Source organism: Anas platyrhynchos, chromosome 4 (genome assembly GCF_047663525.1).
Source record: "Anas platyrhynchos isolate ZD024472 breed Pekin duck chromosome 4, IASCAAS_PekinDuck_T2T, whole genome shotgun sequence".
Classification (NCBI taxonomy): Eukaryota; Metazoa; Chordata; class Aves; order Anseriformes; family Anatidae; genus Anas; species Anas platyrhynchos.
In genome coordinates, this window is record NC_092590.1 from 41,531,923 (window position 1) to 41,551,558 (window position 19,636).

Below are 19,636 nucleotides of genomic sequence, written 5' to 3' on the forward strand. Positions count from 1 at the left end.
TAAAAGGCAATGGCATTTTATGCAAAAACTATTAAGTTTATTTTTTAAAATGTCAAACAAACAAACAACCTCCTCCACACACACAAACAGAATAACAGATGACCAAAATAAAACCCTCCCAAGTAAAACTTTCCTATACTGAAGATTAGTAGAGTGTAAGTTATTTCAGCAGTATGTATATTATTCCAGACACTAGCCATAACATTCTGGTCTGTAATAATTCATAATTCTTTGTCTTCCTCCTGAAAATACGCACCTTAGTGATGTGTTTATGCACAACATTAGTCCACTTGAAGGCATCAGAACTTACCACATACATAAGGATGTGTTTATCTGCAAAATTAAAGCCCTAGACTGCAAACATTCACATCATCAAATACGTACAAAAAATAACTATGTCGGTAGGCCAACTTATGTAATAACTAAATTATTTTGCTTTTAAAAGTAATATTGCAAGTAAAATTTAAGCTAGAGAATGAATGTAACAAGCCCAGAAAAAAGCTACATACATTGCTGGAAAGTCAACGGAAGCATTTATATTTTGTATAGAGAATCAGACTACCTGCATTTGAGAGTATTGCACAAACTTTCAGGAGGATTCAGGAGGCAGATTTTCATACTTCATATTTTCATTAGTATATCAACAATGTTTATGAGTCTCCTTCAGTTCATTTAACAATATTAAACTAGTGAGAGAAAACTGAAAGGACTGGACAGTTTGTCTGTACATTGATTTTTTCACTTTGGTGTTTATTACTGTGGAAGTATTCTAAGGTTTTTCCAGTGGTTAACCTTGTAGGAGGGTATAAGAAGTCCTTAGCATCATTTTCTAGTAAAGCAAACCATTTGACCTCAGAATCTGCACATTTATGTAAGAATTGCATTTTGTGGGTTCAGTTGAGAATGCACCTAAGACATTGGTAAATTAAAGATTAATCCCTTAGTTGAAGTGAAGAAGTGTTTCCTCACTGCCTGCAGGTGGGATATGAATATGCTAATTGGGCAAGCCTCATGTTCCAGTGCTTTGCAGGTGAAAATGTAACTGGTGATAATTAAAGGCTAATTACCTTTAGCTAGCAATTGGGAACCAGGTGCTCTAAAGCAAAAGAGAAAGATTTTATTTCATGTTTGTAAGATACTGGGAGGGGAATGAGGAGGAACTATATTTGACTGTCTTTTTCTCTGCACTTGAATTTTTTGATTTTGGTGAAGTAGAGGACAGATATGAAATAGTAAAACATAACACAGTTTCTTGTAGATTTTGGGGGTGTTGTTTTTATTTACTTTTATCACATTTTCCTCAAGAGATAACAAAACAGTTAAGCAGTGTTTCAGGAAACGTTTGGTCTTTTTACTTATTACCAATATTACCATCACAGCCAATGTAGCCTGTTACGAATCCTACTTTAAAAAGAGCTCCATCAGAGATACTCATTAAAGAAATCTCTTTTGAAAGTCTTTGTCAGTGATAAATTTCAAAGACACCCTTAATAGCGAACCTTCAGACTGATTTAGTATATTAGAGTTTCCTACTTTTTACCATGTTGCCTTTACTGTAGGGTGCATTAGCTTTTACAGTCAGTAATATTGATATCTCTTTGATATCTCTTGGTTCCAGAGAAGCTCGGTCTTTTACATTCAAGCTCTTTTCCTTTTTTACATGGTAGTCTGCTCACTATTGCAGGTACTGTTATGAAGATGTTTCTTTGTTAGACTAGGAGCCATATCATTTACCTGGGAATTAAACAGCTCTGCATCAGAAGGGTGTGAATCTATGCATTTTGACATATTTACCTTTTGGTAGTAAGTTTTGTGGACTTTACATTAACAGTGATTTTACAATTAAAAAAAATATAAATCTGTTTAGATAGCTTTATGTAATTAATCACAGGTTGAGTCTACATATCATTATAATTAGTCTCTTGGAATAACAGGTGATGAATTTAGAATTCCATTTCCTAAATGAACTTTGCTTTTCCCTGCAAGAGTTGCAGTCACACTGACCACAACAGGTGTCTACAATAAACATTTAGGTCTTACCATCACTCATTAGATCTTTACTTTTTAGGGTATTTGTAGAACCTGGATGGCTGTTACTGCCTTTTATAGAAAATCAAGTAGTTACTGAATTCCTGAAGTACTAACTAGGTAAACATCTGATTTATTTTTGCATTGTCTGTTTTTAAAATATGGTTTATTGTAGCTATCATATTTTATTGAATCTGATCTGGTAGATGTGTTCTGATCATGCTAAATTTAATACTGAAAGTACAAATAGGGGAAAGACCAGTGAAAAGGGTGTTTCACTTTTAAGTAGTAATTCAGAGGTTAGGTTCTTGTGGAACAGAGAGTGCAAGGGTTGCTCTGGGTTGAAGAAAATCAGCTTTGAGCTAAAATAGAGGGGGAGATGCCTTGGATCTAATTTTCTATAGTTGTATCTTAAAATACAGTCTATCAGATTTTCTTTAAAAGCTCTTTCACTTTTTTTTTTTTTTTTTTTTTTTTTTTTTTTGCGTTTAAAAACAGAACACCCTCAAATACTCTATTTCTTTTAACTCTCCATGTTAAAACTTCTATTGGAAGATAAAGCCTGAGTATATATGTATTATAAAATAATGTATAACAATATAAAATCAGATATATTTTCATATGTATCTGACTGACTGGATCTGAGGACTGTCTAGCTACCAACTAGAGGCCTAAGTATATTTTTCAAAAGTAAATTATGTTTCCAGCTAGCTTGTCTTCATGCAAAAATGGAGACCCTTAGGGGCAACTAGCCAGGACAAATTTTGGCACCAAAAATCTGGGCAGGCAGGCCAACTAGTCTTCTTATGCTCTGCATTAAAAATGTCAACAGAATTGACATGCCCTTTTGAACTTTTTTGACTTTGCTACATCAGCATCTTTTGCAGAACAAATGTTCTACTCATGCATTTTTTTTTTTTATTAGATCTAATTGCAATTCTAATTTCCATTAGAAAAAGATTGTATGTTCTTATAGCTGTATTTCTACATGAAGGGAATTACAATGAGTCTTTCATTTTTATGGGCAAGTATGTAAATAGAATGGTAAAATCCAATACTGTATAATTATATCGATCTCCAAGCCTGATGTGGTTTTGTTCCTGTAAGTCTCCCCTGAAATATTTAATTGAAAGGTGGAACAAAAAAATACTTTTAAAAGGTAGCACCATAAACATAAGTTTATATGCACTTATTAAATAAATCAGGGAAGCATTTGGTTTCCCTGTTTTTCAGACCAAGTGGGCCTCACAGGTTAAAGGACAAAGACAAACTACCATCTTTGTATTGAGAATTCCTTACCTCAATAAAATGCAATTTCTGCAAACTAATTATGAAGAAAGCATTTCATGAAAACTTAGCTCTATGAAAACATTTCAGTGGCTTTGGACCTTCTGTATAAAATTTATTTTGTCCTAAAGATACTCTATTTTATTTGTTTGTTCTACCATCCTATTCTTCGAAACACTAATAAGAAGGAAAAGAATAGGTGTTTATTTCTCACTAACATTAAGTAAATAATAAGTCAAATAGCTATTCATCCAAAGTTTCTCAAAGGTGCTTTATATGAGATGAAAGTGAATTCCCCAAAGGTATTTTCCCAAAATACCTCAATTCCTGTGCAGTGCCTTTGCACCCACTGGACTGACAGGCAAGGATTTGTGTACAAATTACTTTCATTTTCTTCTTTTCTTTCTATCCTTAGGAGAATGTGTAAGTTTTCATCTTGTTAATTGTTTTGCTTTATGATAGGCTTACTGGAATTTCTGTTTCAGGAAGATACCTGGTTGGCTTAAATAATCTTTTGTATTTAATTGTACGTTAGCTTACTTTATTTTATTATCTCTCTCTCCTTCCCACCCCACCTTTCTTGCAGAATACTCATAACTGATGTGTGCAGCTAACAAAATTCAAAAATTTTTGTAGAATAAATCTAGTGTTAAAATATACTTAATAATAATATAGAACCTAATAAATTGTTGGGTTTATTTTACCAGCTTATATTAAAATAATAAATCTGGATAGAAAGATTTCTTGTTCTTCTGATATATATGTCCTTGAACTTCTCAGATATTGAAAAACTAGTTTATCACATTTCAGTAAGTTCCTTATGTACTTGTTGTCCTAGTGATAACTTAATTTTCTCAGTGAAGTGCTCGAAAATGCAACATTTCACAAAATAAATTATAACAAATAGGAAGCAATAGGGAAGACTTTTTTTTTTTTTCAAAAATGTTTTTATTATTATTTCTGCTTGAAAAGATACTTTTTTGTGTATGTGTGTGTGCACGTGCGTGGTTTTGATTGCTTGCTTTTATCCCTATGGAAAAAAGGAAAGGGAGAAACAGACTCTGGTAGTTTAGTAGGTATCTCATAGACCTCAATAGAATTGGTTAAAAACAGAAAGAAGTGGCTAGAGTAAAGGAAGAGTTGCTGATAATACAATTTTGTTATTCTCTGAAAAACATTTAGCAAAAATTTTCAAACAGATTTCTACAATGAATGCAGTTTCAAAATAAGCCCTGTAGGCAACTGAAACAGCAATGTTTTTTCAGTCTCTGTCCTATCTGTGTAGCCTGCTAAGAAACTAAAATGAGATTGTATCTCCTATCTCCAAGAAGCCACCTATAGGTAATATGGCTGAATATAGATGCAATTTTGAAAGCTAGTGTGGGCTGTACATTTAGCATTTTCTGTCTAGAATTTCTACATGTAAGTTGTGTAGGTGTGTGCAGGAGAGAGAGAAATACCTTGATTAATACTTGAAGGAGGAAACGTAGCCTCAAAGCACAATATGTTTTCTAGTTTATTGTTATTCTAGATTATTAGGTTATTATTATTATTGATTATTTTTTTACGTTTTTAATAATTCTTAGGAACACTACACATTTTGACATTAAGACAAAAAGGCAGTTAATTCTTCCTCTACTTTTTTTTTTTTTTTTAATATATATAACTTGCCTTATACTTGTTGATGTTGAGAAGAGTCAAAAACCACAATAAATTACTTATTACGGTAGATGAAACGGTGAAGGCCTCATCAGTCAGCGGGTGGTGAGCAATTGCATTGTGCATCACTTGTTTGTACACATTATTAGTAGTAGTACTATTATCACCATTGTATTATTATTATTGTTGTTGTTATTATTATTTTACTGTCTTATTAAACTGTCTTTATCTCAACTCACAGGCTTCACTTTCCATTTCTCTCCCCCGTCCCAGAGAGGTAGGAGGGAAGGGTGAACGGCTGTGTGGTGTTTAGCTGCCAGCCGGGTTAAACCACAACAAGGGGGAAGGGGCTAAAGTTGTGCCAGGGCTGGTTTAGGTTGGATATTAGGAAGAACTTCTTTACTGAGAGGGTTGTGAGGCATTGGAATGGGCTTCCCAGGGAGGTGGTTGAGTCACCATCCCTGGAGGTCTTTAAAAGACATTTAGATGTTGAACTTAGCGATATGTTGTAGTGGAGGACTTGTTGGTGTTAGGTCAGAGGTTGGATTCAATGATCTTGAGGTCTCTTCCAACCTAGACAATTCTGTGTTTCTGAGATACACTTTTCACTGGGAAGAGAATGTGGATTCTGAATGGAGATGAAGCTTTTGTTTAAAAAAAAAATATATATATCTGACTGCTTGTATGGGGCCTCTCTGCCCCATACACAATGGCTATAAAATAGGTGGGAATTCACCTTGTTTAATTAATGTTTTCTTCTTGGAAGATACCACTGTTTCTGAAAGAGTGTTTGTTTATTCAGAAGCATCTCTGAATGGTAGGTAGTAAAACAAACTCTCAAACTTAAATAATATTTTAAACCAAAAAAATATTTAGGGTGGAAATAGACCAGTTTTATTCTAGCTGAATGACTCTGACTCTAGAATGTTAGTAATACCTTTAATACAGGAATTCTCTCATAGTGCTTAAACAGATGCACCAATGTCTTCCTCTCTTGTCCCTTGATTAGCAGAGCTAGTATTTTTGCATTATGTGTTTGGAAAAGTATATTAATTGTCAAGTAATTTTGTGATGTATGTCTTCATTTTTTTCTTTGAAAGGGGACTTGAACTAGTACTAACAAAGAGGAGAGAGTTATGTTAACAGTAGCCTAATATTTCCCATAGATTGCTTTCTGTCAAGATTTGGGATTTCTTTTTGTGTCTTAACAAGGATTGGTGAGCTTCAGGCACAGAAAGTGTCTGGTGGTGGTGATGGCCTTTGAGGAGCTAGGGAGCTTGCAAGAGACTAATTATCTGAGGCATTTCGTTATTCCTGTTCATATGGTTGTCTCAGCTGACATCAGCTTTAACTATCTGATTTTCATTGAAGTGATGATTACAGCTAACTAAGTTGGATGCAGAAACCCAGAACATGCAGAGCTGCAGGTCTGCCTTTCTACCTACCATGTTGCATAAGAGAAGCTGTGAGCATCAGCTGTACTGCACAGGTGCAGAAAGGAGCAGCATCCACAAAAGTCAGAGGTTATCTGGGATAGAAACAAGTGTATTTGGTGATTTAGCAATTATCAGGGGTCACACAGTCTCAGAATGACAAGTGCCAGTTGCACCAACAGGGTCTGTGATCAATTATAGCAGTGCTGGTTTTGGTATCACTTCCCAGGCTGAAAGATGAGTGACAGGAGTATCTGCTAGGACTTTGTGTGTTTGTGCTTTTGTTGCATGAGTGGTTTGTTTATTGAAGATGAAAGTTTTAAAAGTTACTTGAAATATTTGGGTCTTGGTAGTCAGTAACATCTAGGGGAATTTCAGGTTTTCCAGCTATCTTACTGGACTTGTGCATCTTAAGTTAATATTATGTTCATAATGTTATAAGTTTTCCCTCTTAATTTCAGTGAAGTTGTGAAGAGGTAGAGTTATGCAAATGTTAGGGCATTTTTATTGCACATAAGCAGAGATAATTACTGAAGTCTTCATGAAGTAATTATTAATAACACTGGAGGTTGCCAGAATGTTTAATAAGGAAATTTGATCTTTGAATTGGTTGTACAACCTAGACTTGTCTGTGTGTGTGTACAAGAAGGGAGTCTTCCATATTAATGAAGGTGGTTAGATTTTTGTTTTGGTATACACTTTTTTTTTTTTCTTACAGTTTTTGAATACAAGCTCTAATGTCTGAGGGTCATCAGCTCTCTATTGCATTTTATTACTGCTGTATTATTTTATAATTCCAGGGTAACTGTCAAGCCCCCAAAACTGACATGCAGGGGAGGCTTCTGTCACAGATGTGTGATGAGAAAGGCAGGGATATTAAAGCCACTGAAAGTTGCCTGAATAAGGGTCCTGGGAATAAAACATCAAGACACAAAGTAGTTGTCCACCTCCTGGCTATTACATCAGGTAACGAGCTAGGATTGCTCTTGTATTTCCTTAATTTGAATTGACAAGAAAATTGCAACTTTCTTTTTGGTGTGTCTGAAGTGCATCAGTTTGGGATAGCTGGATATGAATTAATTAGAATCAAAATAAATAAGGGTACCAATCACAGTATTGTAATCTGCTATTTAGAAAACTTTTTTTTTTTTTTTTTTTACAGTGTATTCCTCTCTTGTCTCTAAAATTGAGAAAAAGGATTTGTATTTAGAAAGGCATTCACAAGCTATTGTAATTCAGTCAGATATTTCCTTATTGTTCTTTGAATTATTTCTGTTCTTTTGGTCTTGAGACAGCTCTCATGCTACTGATTCATCTGTGTTATTTCTGACTGACCTCACAAAGTGTTTTTTCTTTAGCTCAACAATTTTGTGTCAATTCAGGTAAGGCTATCTGAATAGTTCATATATAAATTAACTCTAGCTCTGTGTCTCTTGGGGCATTCATTGCAGTTTTCACTGCCTATGAAGAATCATAAAAACTTTTGACATTAATGCAAATTTAAATTTAGTTGACTATGTAATAAATCACTTTTTTTGGGTACTTTTATCCTTAGATCTCTATTGCATTCACGTTATAGCAGACATGCATCTTGTTTTCTATTATTGCTTCTGCCTGATTTAGCTTGAACAAACCTTTTCATATTCACTATCATATTAATATTCTTTTCTGGTGATCAGAATACTTGATCTGAGACAGGTGTTTATTATCATTGTCATTGATATATAGAAGGTCCCTTTTAAGATTTTTTCTGGTTACATTTTTTGTCTTCAAAACAGATGGCTTTGCATCTGTGTGTACTCTACATTTTGCATTTGGGAGCACTGCCTTGAAAGCAGCCCTGCCAGCTCTTCAGGGACAGGCCACATCTGCTTACTAGCACTATTTGCCCTAGTGAAATAGGATAAGGAAGGTGTTTTAGTTCCCTCTTTCCCTCTCATGTGGCCACAAAAGGTAGGAATTCTAAATTTTGGACTAAGAATGAACTCTTCCCTGCAGTCTCTTAGGAGATCTCACCCTGATGATTCAGCAATGACGGTGAGGGCCCATTCACCTGTCAGATACTGCAACTGGGAAAATGTTTAGCAGATTGTTGTACCAGCTGATTAATGCCCCCAGCTCCAAGTGTCCTGGCCTGACTACACTGACTACACTTCTGCCCATCCTGTAACACCATGGCTTTTCCATCAGACAGGCTTCGGGACAGGTCTGCAGACTGGTCTGGCATATCTATTCATGGGAATGAGCAGCCCAGCTGTATTCAGGGTCTGGCTTCTCTCTTTATATATGCAAAGGGCTCTTTGTAGAAGAAACATGTTTCTAAATGTTTCTACAGCAGTGGCCATGCTCTGACCTGATGTATTTTTGATGGTCACTTTTTCAGTAAACCTGTTAATCAAGTGATGTTTGAGCCTCTAGTAAATCATGTTCAGTCCTTCTTTATAGAATAAATACCATTTACCTCATCCTGTCCTAGGCCAGAGGTAGCCGCAGAAGATAGTGGAGATCCATGACAAGCTTCTTAGAGCTCGAATTTCTTCTGCTGGTCACTTGAGTCCAACAAATAACATTTCTAGCAGGTTCTATACAGAAGTGTTTCATTATGTTGTCAGGCATGAAAATTGTATTGTGCTACTTACAAATGTTTTGAGAAGTGACAGCTTCTTGATTTATGTGTCTTTAAGATTCTAGCTGAAGCTGGTGATGATATGTGACACCAAAGAGAAGAAAAGATTTTTCTCCTCAAGAGATTAAGAAGGAAAAGTATTCAAGTATTCTTTGGTGTTTCTCACAGTCAAAAATTAAGCTTTCCGATGGGCAATAAGAGAAGTGTTCTAAGACTGTGTAGAAAGCAACCTATTTTTTTATGATTCACCTTATTTAAGAGAAATGTTCCAGATGTACTTTGAAGTTTGTCTTAGTTTCTTTGAGTGTGTACATGGTTGTGTTAAAAAGAATGCTAACTGATGGCAGTGCTGCTGCCACTGCTAAAGCTCTGGGACCTAAATTCTTCCCAAAAAAGTTTCTACTACTTGAGGTGGGGGACACCAAACCTTTTATTCATGCTTGCTCTGAGTGTGTTGTCATGTTTCTGGGGTTGACTATAAGGGCAAAAAGGAATAATAACGCATTTTCTCTTTATTATTATGTAAAAGCATGAGGGTTTTTAAAGTATAAATTAGGCTATAAACTCACTATTTTCAATTATGAATATTTCAGTGATACCCTTCTGATATTCTACATTCTCTTCTTACTGCACAACTTGTTTTGTAACTAAAACACTTCATGAATGTTTCTGCTGATAAATTTGTATCCCAGTATGATTAATATATACCTGAGAGTTTTCTATTTTTGTTCAATTTCAAACATGAGGAAATTATTGAGAAATGCAATTAGAAACTTATTTTTCTACTAACAGGAAAAGGCAGATCTCTGAAGTACTTTTTTCTCTGACAGTTTAGATATTTGAAGGATTGAATACTGAAGTTTTTGTGAAAATGTTTTTAATCACAGTATATTATTTCTCAAAACATAATGTGGATGGAACTTTAGACCTTTTTTGTCAGTGTTTCTTCATGAAATAGAATCTGATTAACCTGGACTGGTGGGGGAAACACACACACATCCAAAAAGTATGCAGTATGTAGAGTCACAGCTCTACTTTACTTCAAAGCTTGCAATTTCTTTACACTAAAGAGATGGTAAAACTGCAATAGCCTGATTAGTTTCTGAAGTGAATTTTTTTTCCTCTCTAATGCAAGATTCATGCAAGTAAACAGCAGATGTTAAGATTTTCAGATATTTAAGACATCAAAGTTTTCTTTCAGTAATATATACGGGAGATTTAAATAGATACCTCATTTTACAGTCAGCAGGAGATGTCTGAGAAACATTGCCGACAATGAAATAAATTTTTCCTAGTACAATCCAGTCAATATATTATCATATGCCAATGATGTGAAAAGAATAATATTGATATCTGAAAGCTCTTCTGGAGCAGAATCTAATCAATACCTAAACTTGAAGTTTTGTCTCTTGAGAATAAATAGCATTTCCTCAAATTAACTGTATTAGTTACTAAAAGCGTATATATACATATCCTGACAAAAGCATTAAGATCTTAATGTTGAGAATAGACTCGTTTCTCCTCAATACGATATTAGCCTCTAATTCCCCAGTTTATCTCGTATTTTATGCCAGAACTGCCAATTTTAAATAAATGTATTTAATAAAGAGATCCAGACTTTTTAGAAACAAGTGGGAGAGTATCTACCCTGGTATTTTTTTTTCTGTAAGGTTAATTACCTATGCTGTTTAAAGTTTACTGTGAATTAGAGTATAGCTTATCTGAAGAATGCAGCTCTCAGCTGCTTGTGTTTTCTTTGTTGTTCCTTAATGTATTTTTTCCTAAGCTGTATTTAAAGAGTGGGCCAGAAGGGCAGAAACAAACAGACATTTATTTCTATGTTAGAACCTACTATTTGATCTCTTATTTTCCTTCAGTGGTGTATAGAGCTAGTTAAAACTCTTGCTGTTTAGAAGTGTGTCCCATTGATCTTTTGGAACAGCGCTAGTTTGGACCTTCAGTTCTCAGCCAGAGTTTGGCACCACGCTGGTCGCTTCTGTGCTGTGTAATGGATTTGTCACAGCAGTATTTATAAAGAATCTTTTCTTGAAAATAAAAAGACATCTTCACCTCCCAGATGGGAGGGGGACTGGGACGGGGGGATAAGGAGGGAGAAGTAGACTGTAAAAGACTGCCAGACTGCAGTAAGAAAAGTGGCAAAGTGGGAAGAAAACTTGTTAAATCTGGTGCTTATGTAACAGCAACTTCGCTAAATAGCAATATAAGACAAGATAAAGAGGAGCCTGGTAGTTCATGCTAGTTTGAAAATTAAAAACAAAACCCAAAAGTTCCAATGCATTCAAATACATGAGAAATCTTGAAAATGTTCTAAAGACTACATCTTTTTTCCAGCCTTCTTATCACCCATGTGTTTCCAGGCACTGCACTTCTTTCCCTAAAGATGCTGTTTGACAGAGGTTCTAGCTTATTGGGTGTGGGGAAAATACATATGTTGATAAACTATTGCTGCACTTTTAAAAAGTTGTTTCACAACTGGCGGAATTTCTGTTTAAATGCCTAGTTTCTAGCTTTTCTATAAGAATACATTTACACTGTTGCTCTTCTCAAACATGCAAGGATAATTATAATTGTAAATAAGAATTACATAATTAAAATACAAATTAGCATAGAAATAAAATTAGTACTCATTTGAATGCTTTCATTTCTACTCTATAATAGATGATGGATTAATTTCCACTCGCTCCTTTTAAATACCTTTGAGCAAAAGCAATGATTTCACTGTTTAAAATCTGAACTACCTGCACCAATTTATTTCTTGTTATTATTTAATTGCTGCCACAATGCAAACTATCCAGATGATCTTGTCCTTAAACTTTATTTCCAAAGGAAAAAAAATAAGTAAAACTTTTGCAATTTCTTTAGTCTATTCTTTGTTTGTTTGATGCAAGAAAAGAGATTTTTTAGATTCTGAAATTTCCATTTACTAAAAGAGTGCATTAATCCTCACCTCTTGCTAATGGAAGATTTCAGGTCAAATATAAAAAGCTAAAAAAAAATTAGCTAAAAAAGCTAATCAGTCTAACTTTAATCTATCAAAAACTGTATTTAATCTTGAAAGTCTTTGTGCTTACAGGGAGTTTTGTGCTCACTTTTACTATTCACAAAGCCATTACATCACAAAATGGCACTGCTGAGGCAACAGGTGAGCATATTTATCCCAGAGACAACAGACTCAAGATGCTCCTGCCCAAAGAGCAACAGAAAATTTGGGAAGGTCCTGGGGTCACTAAGAATCTTCTTTAAGCTGTAGTCAGGTAAAAGAGTTGGAAGAACTTTCACATTCCTCCAGGCCTATTTAGGCTCTGTTAGCAGTACTACCACACTAAGCTCAAAAATTCACCTGAAGGATTTGAGACTTTTTAATCTCAAATCTACTACTCAAGAATGCCCATAAGCATTGTGCAATTATTTTTTGAGGTTCCTCAGTCCTAACATGTTTGTAATGTGGAAAGTCCAAGGGAGAAGTCCTTTCCCCTGTCCTCCCACCCTCCCCCTTTTTCTTTTTTTTTTTTCTTTTTTCTTTTTTTTTTCCTTAAACAGGGGCTTGGGTTCTTGACAGCGTAATTTTCAGTGGAGCATTTTATTTTTTCTTGCAACCTCATATAGGGATACAGGATATATTTTGGTCCTCTGGTTACATATGTTTCAAAGGACACTCATCCCTACAGAATGGACTGATCATTCTGGTTACTGTCACTACATGTTTTTTCCAGAACAGTGAGAAGTCCAATAAAATATATATCAACATTATCTCAAAGGCATCTTGATACATCCTATTTCCAAGATAGTTCAGTGGTAACTACTTCTATCTAACCTAGGACAAGCTTTCCAAGGCACAGAGTATAGCGTGCTTTTTCAACTAGTAATTGTTTCAGTATTTGTTAGATATTTTCTGCATCCAGGAAATTTAGGTAGCTTTACTACCTAAATAATATTTATCCCAAGTAATCTGACGTGATGAATACCGAATGAGCACTGCAATATAGAAATTGCATTTACTCGGTGTGCTTCAGGCAATGGTGAGGATGTGAAAAAATTAATATGTCCTTATATCTGATGGCTTTAAGATTTTGCATAAATTATTATAAATTATTCTTATGGACTTGCAATTGTAAATACATGTATATATTAAACTGATTGCAATCAAGCTTGCTTAAAATATTAGCCTTCAGTATTTCAGTACTGTTTAGTGAAACAGTAACTGATTCCAAAGTTACTGTATTGATAGTCATATGCTGTATTTACAGCAAGCTATTTTTATTGCATTATGAAAAGCCTGTAAGAAGCACTTGAATTTGTGATTTTTTTTTTTATTATTATTATTATTTTTTTATTCCTTTGGAGTCTTGAGAAGCTTTAGTGCTAATGATTGTCTGTGGTATCTTATTATTTAAACAAGAGCAAACTGCTAGTGCAAATTGCCAGTGGTGTGGAAACCAGCACAACTAAGATGAAGACACATTTTTTTTCTAACATAAAATGTTGCTTTATCTAAGAATTTGTGTATTTTTCTTTTAAGTTGTTCAGTCTCTTTTGGTCTGTTTTTCATGGGGAAACTTTGAAAATTCTGCCTTCAGTCGGACAGACAGATATAATAAAATTGAAAGCAGATGACAAGTATATTCAAATCAGATATTAGATGTTCCTAAAAGCAAAATAAAATTAAAATGAGGTCATTCAACTGGCAAGCTAACCAAGTGTTTTGGTTGATTGGCCATCACTGGTAATTTTTAAATCAAGTTCAGATGCTTTTTCTAAATGAGGTGGTCTGATTCAAATGGAATCAAATCAGAAAAGTCATATGACCTGTGTTATGCAAGAAGATGAATTAGATGAGTACACTGAGTACCTCCAGTCCTCTAATTTATGGAAATGAAAAATAATTCATTCCAGCCTGACAATGATGCCAACCATCACAGCAGTTTCTTTGGCATGGAATAAGAAAAATCAGATCACTTCCTTGCTCTAAAAACAAACAAACAAAACACAACAAAACAGACTTAAACAGGCAATGTGTCCAGCTATAATGTGTTCTAATTCCAGAACACACAGTGTTGGTCTACATCCGTGATAGTGGCACCATCATAACCACTGCATGTGGATTAGCATCATTTTGACAAAATTTTCTATGTGCTAGTGTAAAACATTAACAGAATATTGCTTTGGTTGAATCTGGTCATGCTAGTCTGCCCTGATGACTCACAAGGTAACAAAAAAGACATATCAAAATCTTTTTTTTTTTTTTTTTTAAATAGGTTTATAATTCCAAAGTTGGCTTGGCTACTGGAGGCATTTAGGTTGCTTCATCATAGACATAAACGCTTAGTAAAGAATTGATGGTGATATTGCACTTCTTGGTTTGTGTGTTTTCTTGTTACGTGTATGTGTGTGATTTTTTGTTGTTTTTTAGAAGGATCATTATCTTTTCAATGCCAAGAATGTGGGGATTCATTATCTATAGATAGAAATCTTAGATATCTGTTTTAAACTTGAATAGATATGTCATATCAAGACCAAGAGTTCACCCATCAATATATAGAATTGAAGTGGAGGAAAAAAAAAACACAACACAGTTCTCTCTAGCTTGAGAGAGGGGGAGTTGAATATAATCAAACATCTGCAAAGGACGTTTAATTCCTTTCATTCCTCAATGTAGCCTTAAAAAAAAAAATAAATACCTATAGGAGTTTCTGCAACTTGAAGAAAAATGGTTAATAAAAATATAATAAAAGCTTTTAAAAGAAATTAAAACGCTTTCTTCAAAATACTGATCATTAGAAATGCTAAGCAAAAAGGTAACGTAGATAGTTTTTTCCCCTTTCCCTTGCAATATCTGTAAGACAGCTATGAACGGAGACAGTGGAAAGAGGCATGTCTTGAGGTACTACTTACTGCTCATAATAAAGAATTAGTCTTATCAGCTTGAAAGAATGAAAGTAGGTGTAGATTTCAGAGAAATGGCACAGGTTTCTGCCTCTGTTGCATCACTGCAGCAAAACTCATGTCATAAAGCTTTTACTCTATATGGTCATTATAGCTGACTCCTTTACCACTTTCTTGTACTTTCATAGTTATGCAACCATTCAACATAGGCTTTGAGTAATTGCATAAATGTTAAACAAGCAAGGTAGGGTTTTTTTGGTAAATTATTTATCCTGTATTCCTCTGGAAGAGGAAAATAAACAATTTCTATACATCTAAATGAAGATGCTACTTGTCTATAAACTGACACTGTCTCAGCCACTGAGAGGACTGAGTGGGGTATAGTATCAGGTCAAAATGAAAAGCTATAACAGTGAGAAGAAATTGCATGAATTGCATTGTCATGAATATAGCACTACAACACTTAGCAACGTTCATACTTCTGATAGGAAAAATGTTTTATCTCATCTGTTTTTAAGTCAGTTACTTTTTTCCAAGCTAGATTTTTTTTTCCCCTTTTCTCTCTCCACTTCCTTGGCCTTGCAACACACCACCAAAAAAGAGGAAAAAAAAATACATTCAAGCCAGGGTAAAATCCCTGTCTAGGCATATCTGTTAGGACTTATTACAACAGAATACAGATTAAAAAAAAAAATATATATATATATATATATATAAAATATAAGTCATCTATTTGAATTGCTCTGAAATACGGAGCTCTCACAAGAGAGCAAGATAGACTTGTATTCCAGTATTTTGATTAACTGAGCAAGAAGTTCCTCATAAAGTAATAACCCCACCCCACCTGCCGTTTGTTTAATTTTCCTGTGGCTTCCAGAAAGTATGCCCATGTAGCCATACCTTGAGTGCAGGGCATAACTTGCTTTGTGGTCTTTGTGGGTGAAATCTTGCAGCAGACTAGAAGTGGTAGTTGGTTTAGCATGGCCAAAAATCTGAGAACATCCCAGATGGTCTCATGTATGGATGTGTAGTAATTTACTGCATGATACCTACTACCTCTGGGGGAAACAACACTGAAAACAGCTTTCTAAAAAAAAAAAGATGAGTAGTCTCAATAGGTGTGAACCTAGCCTAAAAACATATGGGCAAACAGGATAGCCAAGGAACTTTGTAGCCTGCTGTTTTTCATGTGGAGTGGGTGACTCAAAGGGATGTGCAACAGCTGGTGAGCTTTATCCTTTTGCATCTCCCTACCAGACAGCATCAAATCACATCCAGATACTGACAGAAATTCTAGAAGGGGAAAAAAAAAAAAAAGGATAAGAAGCATCTGTCTGAGGCTCAAGTCTGCAGTACAGGAAAGCATTATTTAAGCATACTGTAAAACTCAGAATGCACTCTGTTTTAACGAGAAAAACAAGTGGTGTGTTTACCTGTGAAAATATGTGGAAGAATTGAAGGAGGATTAAGAGATGTAGTAGGGGAAAAATAGTTTGGATTGCAAGAAAGGACGAAGGATGGGAGTGGGAGGGGGGGTGGGGAAAGGGAGAAGAATCTGCTTAGTAGAACAAACAGTAGAAGAAATTAGAGGTAGGTATCATGTGTCTGATCCCCATCTTTTTGTATTTTTACTCTGGATAATGTATAATGTTGTCCCCTGATGTGTTTAGGCCACACACCACACTACTCCCTAAAAAGGACCTAGAAGTGTATGTTCCAAAAGTGCTTTGCCTGAGGTAAAGTCTTCATGCATGTCACAAGCTTGCTCTCTGTCATAGCACTCAGGGTATTGAGTATTATCTCATGGAAGTAAAGAGACTTCTGTTAACTGTTGCATGGGTGTGTATTCATCCTCAGGATATGTTCTTATTTGGCAGAGAACATAGTTTCCAATCTCAGATTTAAAACACTATACTCACTCAAAACAACAACAGGAAAAAAAAAAAAAATCCGCAGGACAATACAATTATCTTTGTAAGATGTGAGGTTCTGGCAAATCTACAAGCAGGACTACATTAGAGAGCCAAACTGAGAATAACTTGAATTGCAAGGTCTTAAAGTTCTAAATTTCTGCTCTGAAATGCTGACTTGAGCAACATCTGGCTAATATGTCTCAGTCCTTAGATGAAAGATGACAAGCTACTACATTATTCTGCTCTATTTTTATTTTACTTAGTTGTTTCTTGAATGTTCTTTATTTCATGTGTTATGAGATGCTGCCAACAAAAGCAATAGCTTTGTAAATTCTGTATTTCTCAATGAATATGTAGAATTAGTGGATTTTTTTTTTGGTTTGTGCACTTTGTACTTTTTTAAACATTTTTTTGGTCATTGTTGCTATCTTGTTTTTATTTTCTGACAACTTTCAATAAATTTTATTCTACCCTAGTTTGTTAGTTTTAATTTACAACTTCTGGATTTCCAGTGTCAGAACTGGTATCCACAGAAAAAGTCTTGTTAGTGAATGCTAACTGCATCAGAACAGATTTCATTTCTTCTAGGATGTATGCCTCAATGTTTCCTTTCTAATACATGAGTTTATTGACCATATGCAAGAAGAAAAAAGGCTTAAAACTACTCTTTTTATGACTGATTGTTAATGATCTCAGCTGAAATCAGAATTGGTATGTATATTTATTATTAAGTTTAATATGCTTGTGCTCAAACCCAATGTTCTACATATAACACAATAAAGAAGAAGAAAGTTATACTTAGCATGAGCTATTGTTGATGACAGTAATGAAATGAAAATCAGTAGCTATATTATAGCTTTGGAGGCTAATAATTACTGCTCATTCTGTAAAGTAGTTGAGATTTTTTTGTAATTTTTTTTTTTTTTCTTGCTGTTTGTTTTTTACTAGCATTGTTTTGAGGACCTTCATCTACATCCAGTCTGAATACAGGCACATAATGCCTATTTATGCACCTATCTGCCTAGCAGATAGGCATAAAATGGAGCACCATATCACGAGTAATTTGTACCCACAAGTAAATTTGGATGCCAAAATTGCATTTGAGAGTTTGTAAGCTGTTTTTATTTAAAGTTTACTTTTCTTTAAGTGCAATTATAATTGTGCCTCCAAGCATGTGTATGTTGCTGGTTTTGTTCTGGAAAACTCCAAGAATAAACCAACTCCTCTATTTTACAAAAGTATGTGAAGTTACATTTGAATTAAGCCCTATATAAACCTAATTTATCTTGGCTCCTATTGGTGTAGTGCAAAGAACCACAGCAAACTCCAAGGCTCTGAAAAGAGACCAGTCCTTGTCTATGAAATTCTTATCAGTGACAGGGGTTGCAGTGGTTGATTCTGGCTGAGAGTATGGAAGATTTATTCATAATTGTACTCTGTTCCTTTTAACAAGGCTTTTTCATCATCTACAAGCAGGAAAGGTTAAGTAATGCTCTTGCTTTGAGATCTTTTCTTATAATGTAATATAATTTTCCACAAATATTTTCTATCAGCATTTTTTTCCTAATGTAATTTTTCTGTAATGGTTTCAGTGCTTTGTTGTAAATACTGTGTCAGTCCCATTCCACCCTCCCCACCCCCCAAATTAAGGTTTCAGGATTTCTGTATTTAATAAGTTTGGCAAGTAGCAAAAGACAAAACTAAACACTTCCAAGTTAAGGGACAGAGTTGTATTACATAGGGTAAAACCAGACCTGGTAGATGAATCTCATCTTCTCCCAGTCTTATTGATCAATGTAGGAAAAAATCAGGCTTCAGAAAACATAAGCTTTAGCAAAATCTAATTTTTCCTGGAATATCTTTTTTTTTTTTTAAATGTTAATTAAAATCACACGTTGAAACAGACAAATAGTAGGAAACCTTGTAAGAGGTCTAGTCACACTGTGAAACTACTTGGTACCCACCAGTTTTATTGCTATTTTTTTTAATGACAACTAATTTCCTCAAAGTTATTTTTGTATGTGAGGAAGGATAGCAAGAAGTTCCTTGCATCTGCAATATGTACCCCTCACTTTATTATCTGTAACCCAGATTTCCCAGATGTTAACTTCTTTGGCATGCTTTTACAGATTTATATAACTGAAGTTTCCTGACCTGAAATATTTTGAGCTGGAGATGATCCAAATATGCTTCTTCAGAAAAAGAAGTACAAGAAAAATACAAAATTAGCAATGAGGAGGAAAAAAGTGTTTTGTATTTCTTGTTCTGGGATTCTCTCCATTCTCTACATTTTTTCAAAGAATTCATAGAAAATCTGGTACTATACAAACCATTTGTGTTTAATTTGCAACCATTTGTGTTTAATTTGCAACCATTTGTGTTTAATTTGCATTTAATACAAACCTGATTCCTTATAGGAAAAAAGCGTATACTCAGAATAAAATCAACCTTCCATTATACTTCCTAATGCTAAGTGTCTCAAACCTTAATTTTTTTCTAGTATAGCATATATTTTTCTCTGATTGGTAAAAAACAAACAAACAAACAAAAAAACACACAGAATTCCATTTCCTTTTTGTCATTTATTATTCCTTAGTTTTATTAACAGATCTAGATGCAAGTATTTGATCTGGTTTTGCCCTGATGTACACTTGTACAGTCTCATTAAAACTGCACTTAAACTAAAACTTACATGTAAGTTAGAGCAGACCTAGCCTGCTGTCGCATGATATGTACTGAGCTGGTCCTTGATAGGCTGGAGCTCTAATAATTGTGTTTTCTCCAAC

The 19,636-nt window shown here is 34.6% G+C and overlaps 1 long non-coding RNA gene across 2 annotated transcripts in view; it reads left to right on the top strand.

The window, feature by feature from the left end:
- Window positions 1-2,075: 2,075 nt before the first annotated feature.
- LOC110352297 (uncharacterized) overlaps window positions 2,076-19,636 on the top strand; it is a 67,252-nt gene continuing 49,691 nt past the window's right edge. Inside the window, exon 1 of one of the 2 annotated variants that reach the window (XR_011809106.1) lies at window positions 2,076-2,148. This is a non-coding gene — a long non-coding RNA (uncharacterized lncRNA). The remainder of the gene's footprint in view (window positions 2,149-19,636) is intronic. The other variant, XR_002401025.4, reaches the window with a different exon arrangement.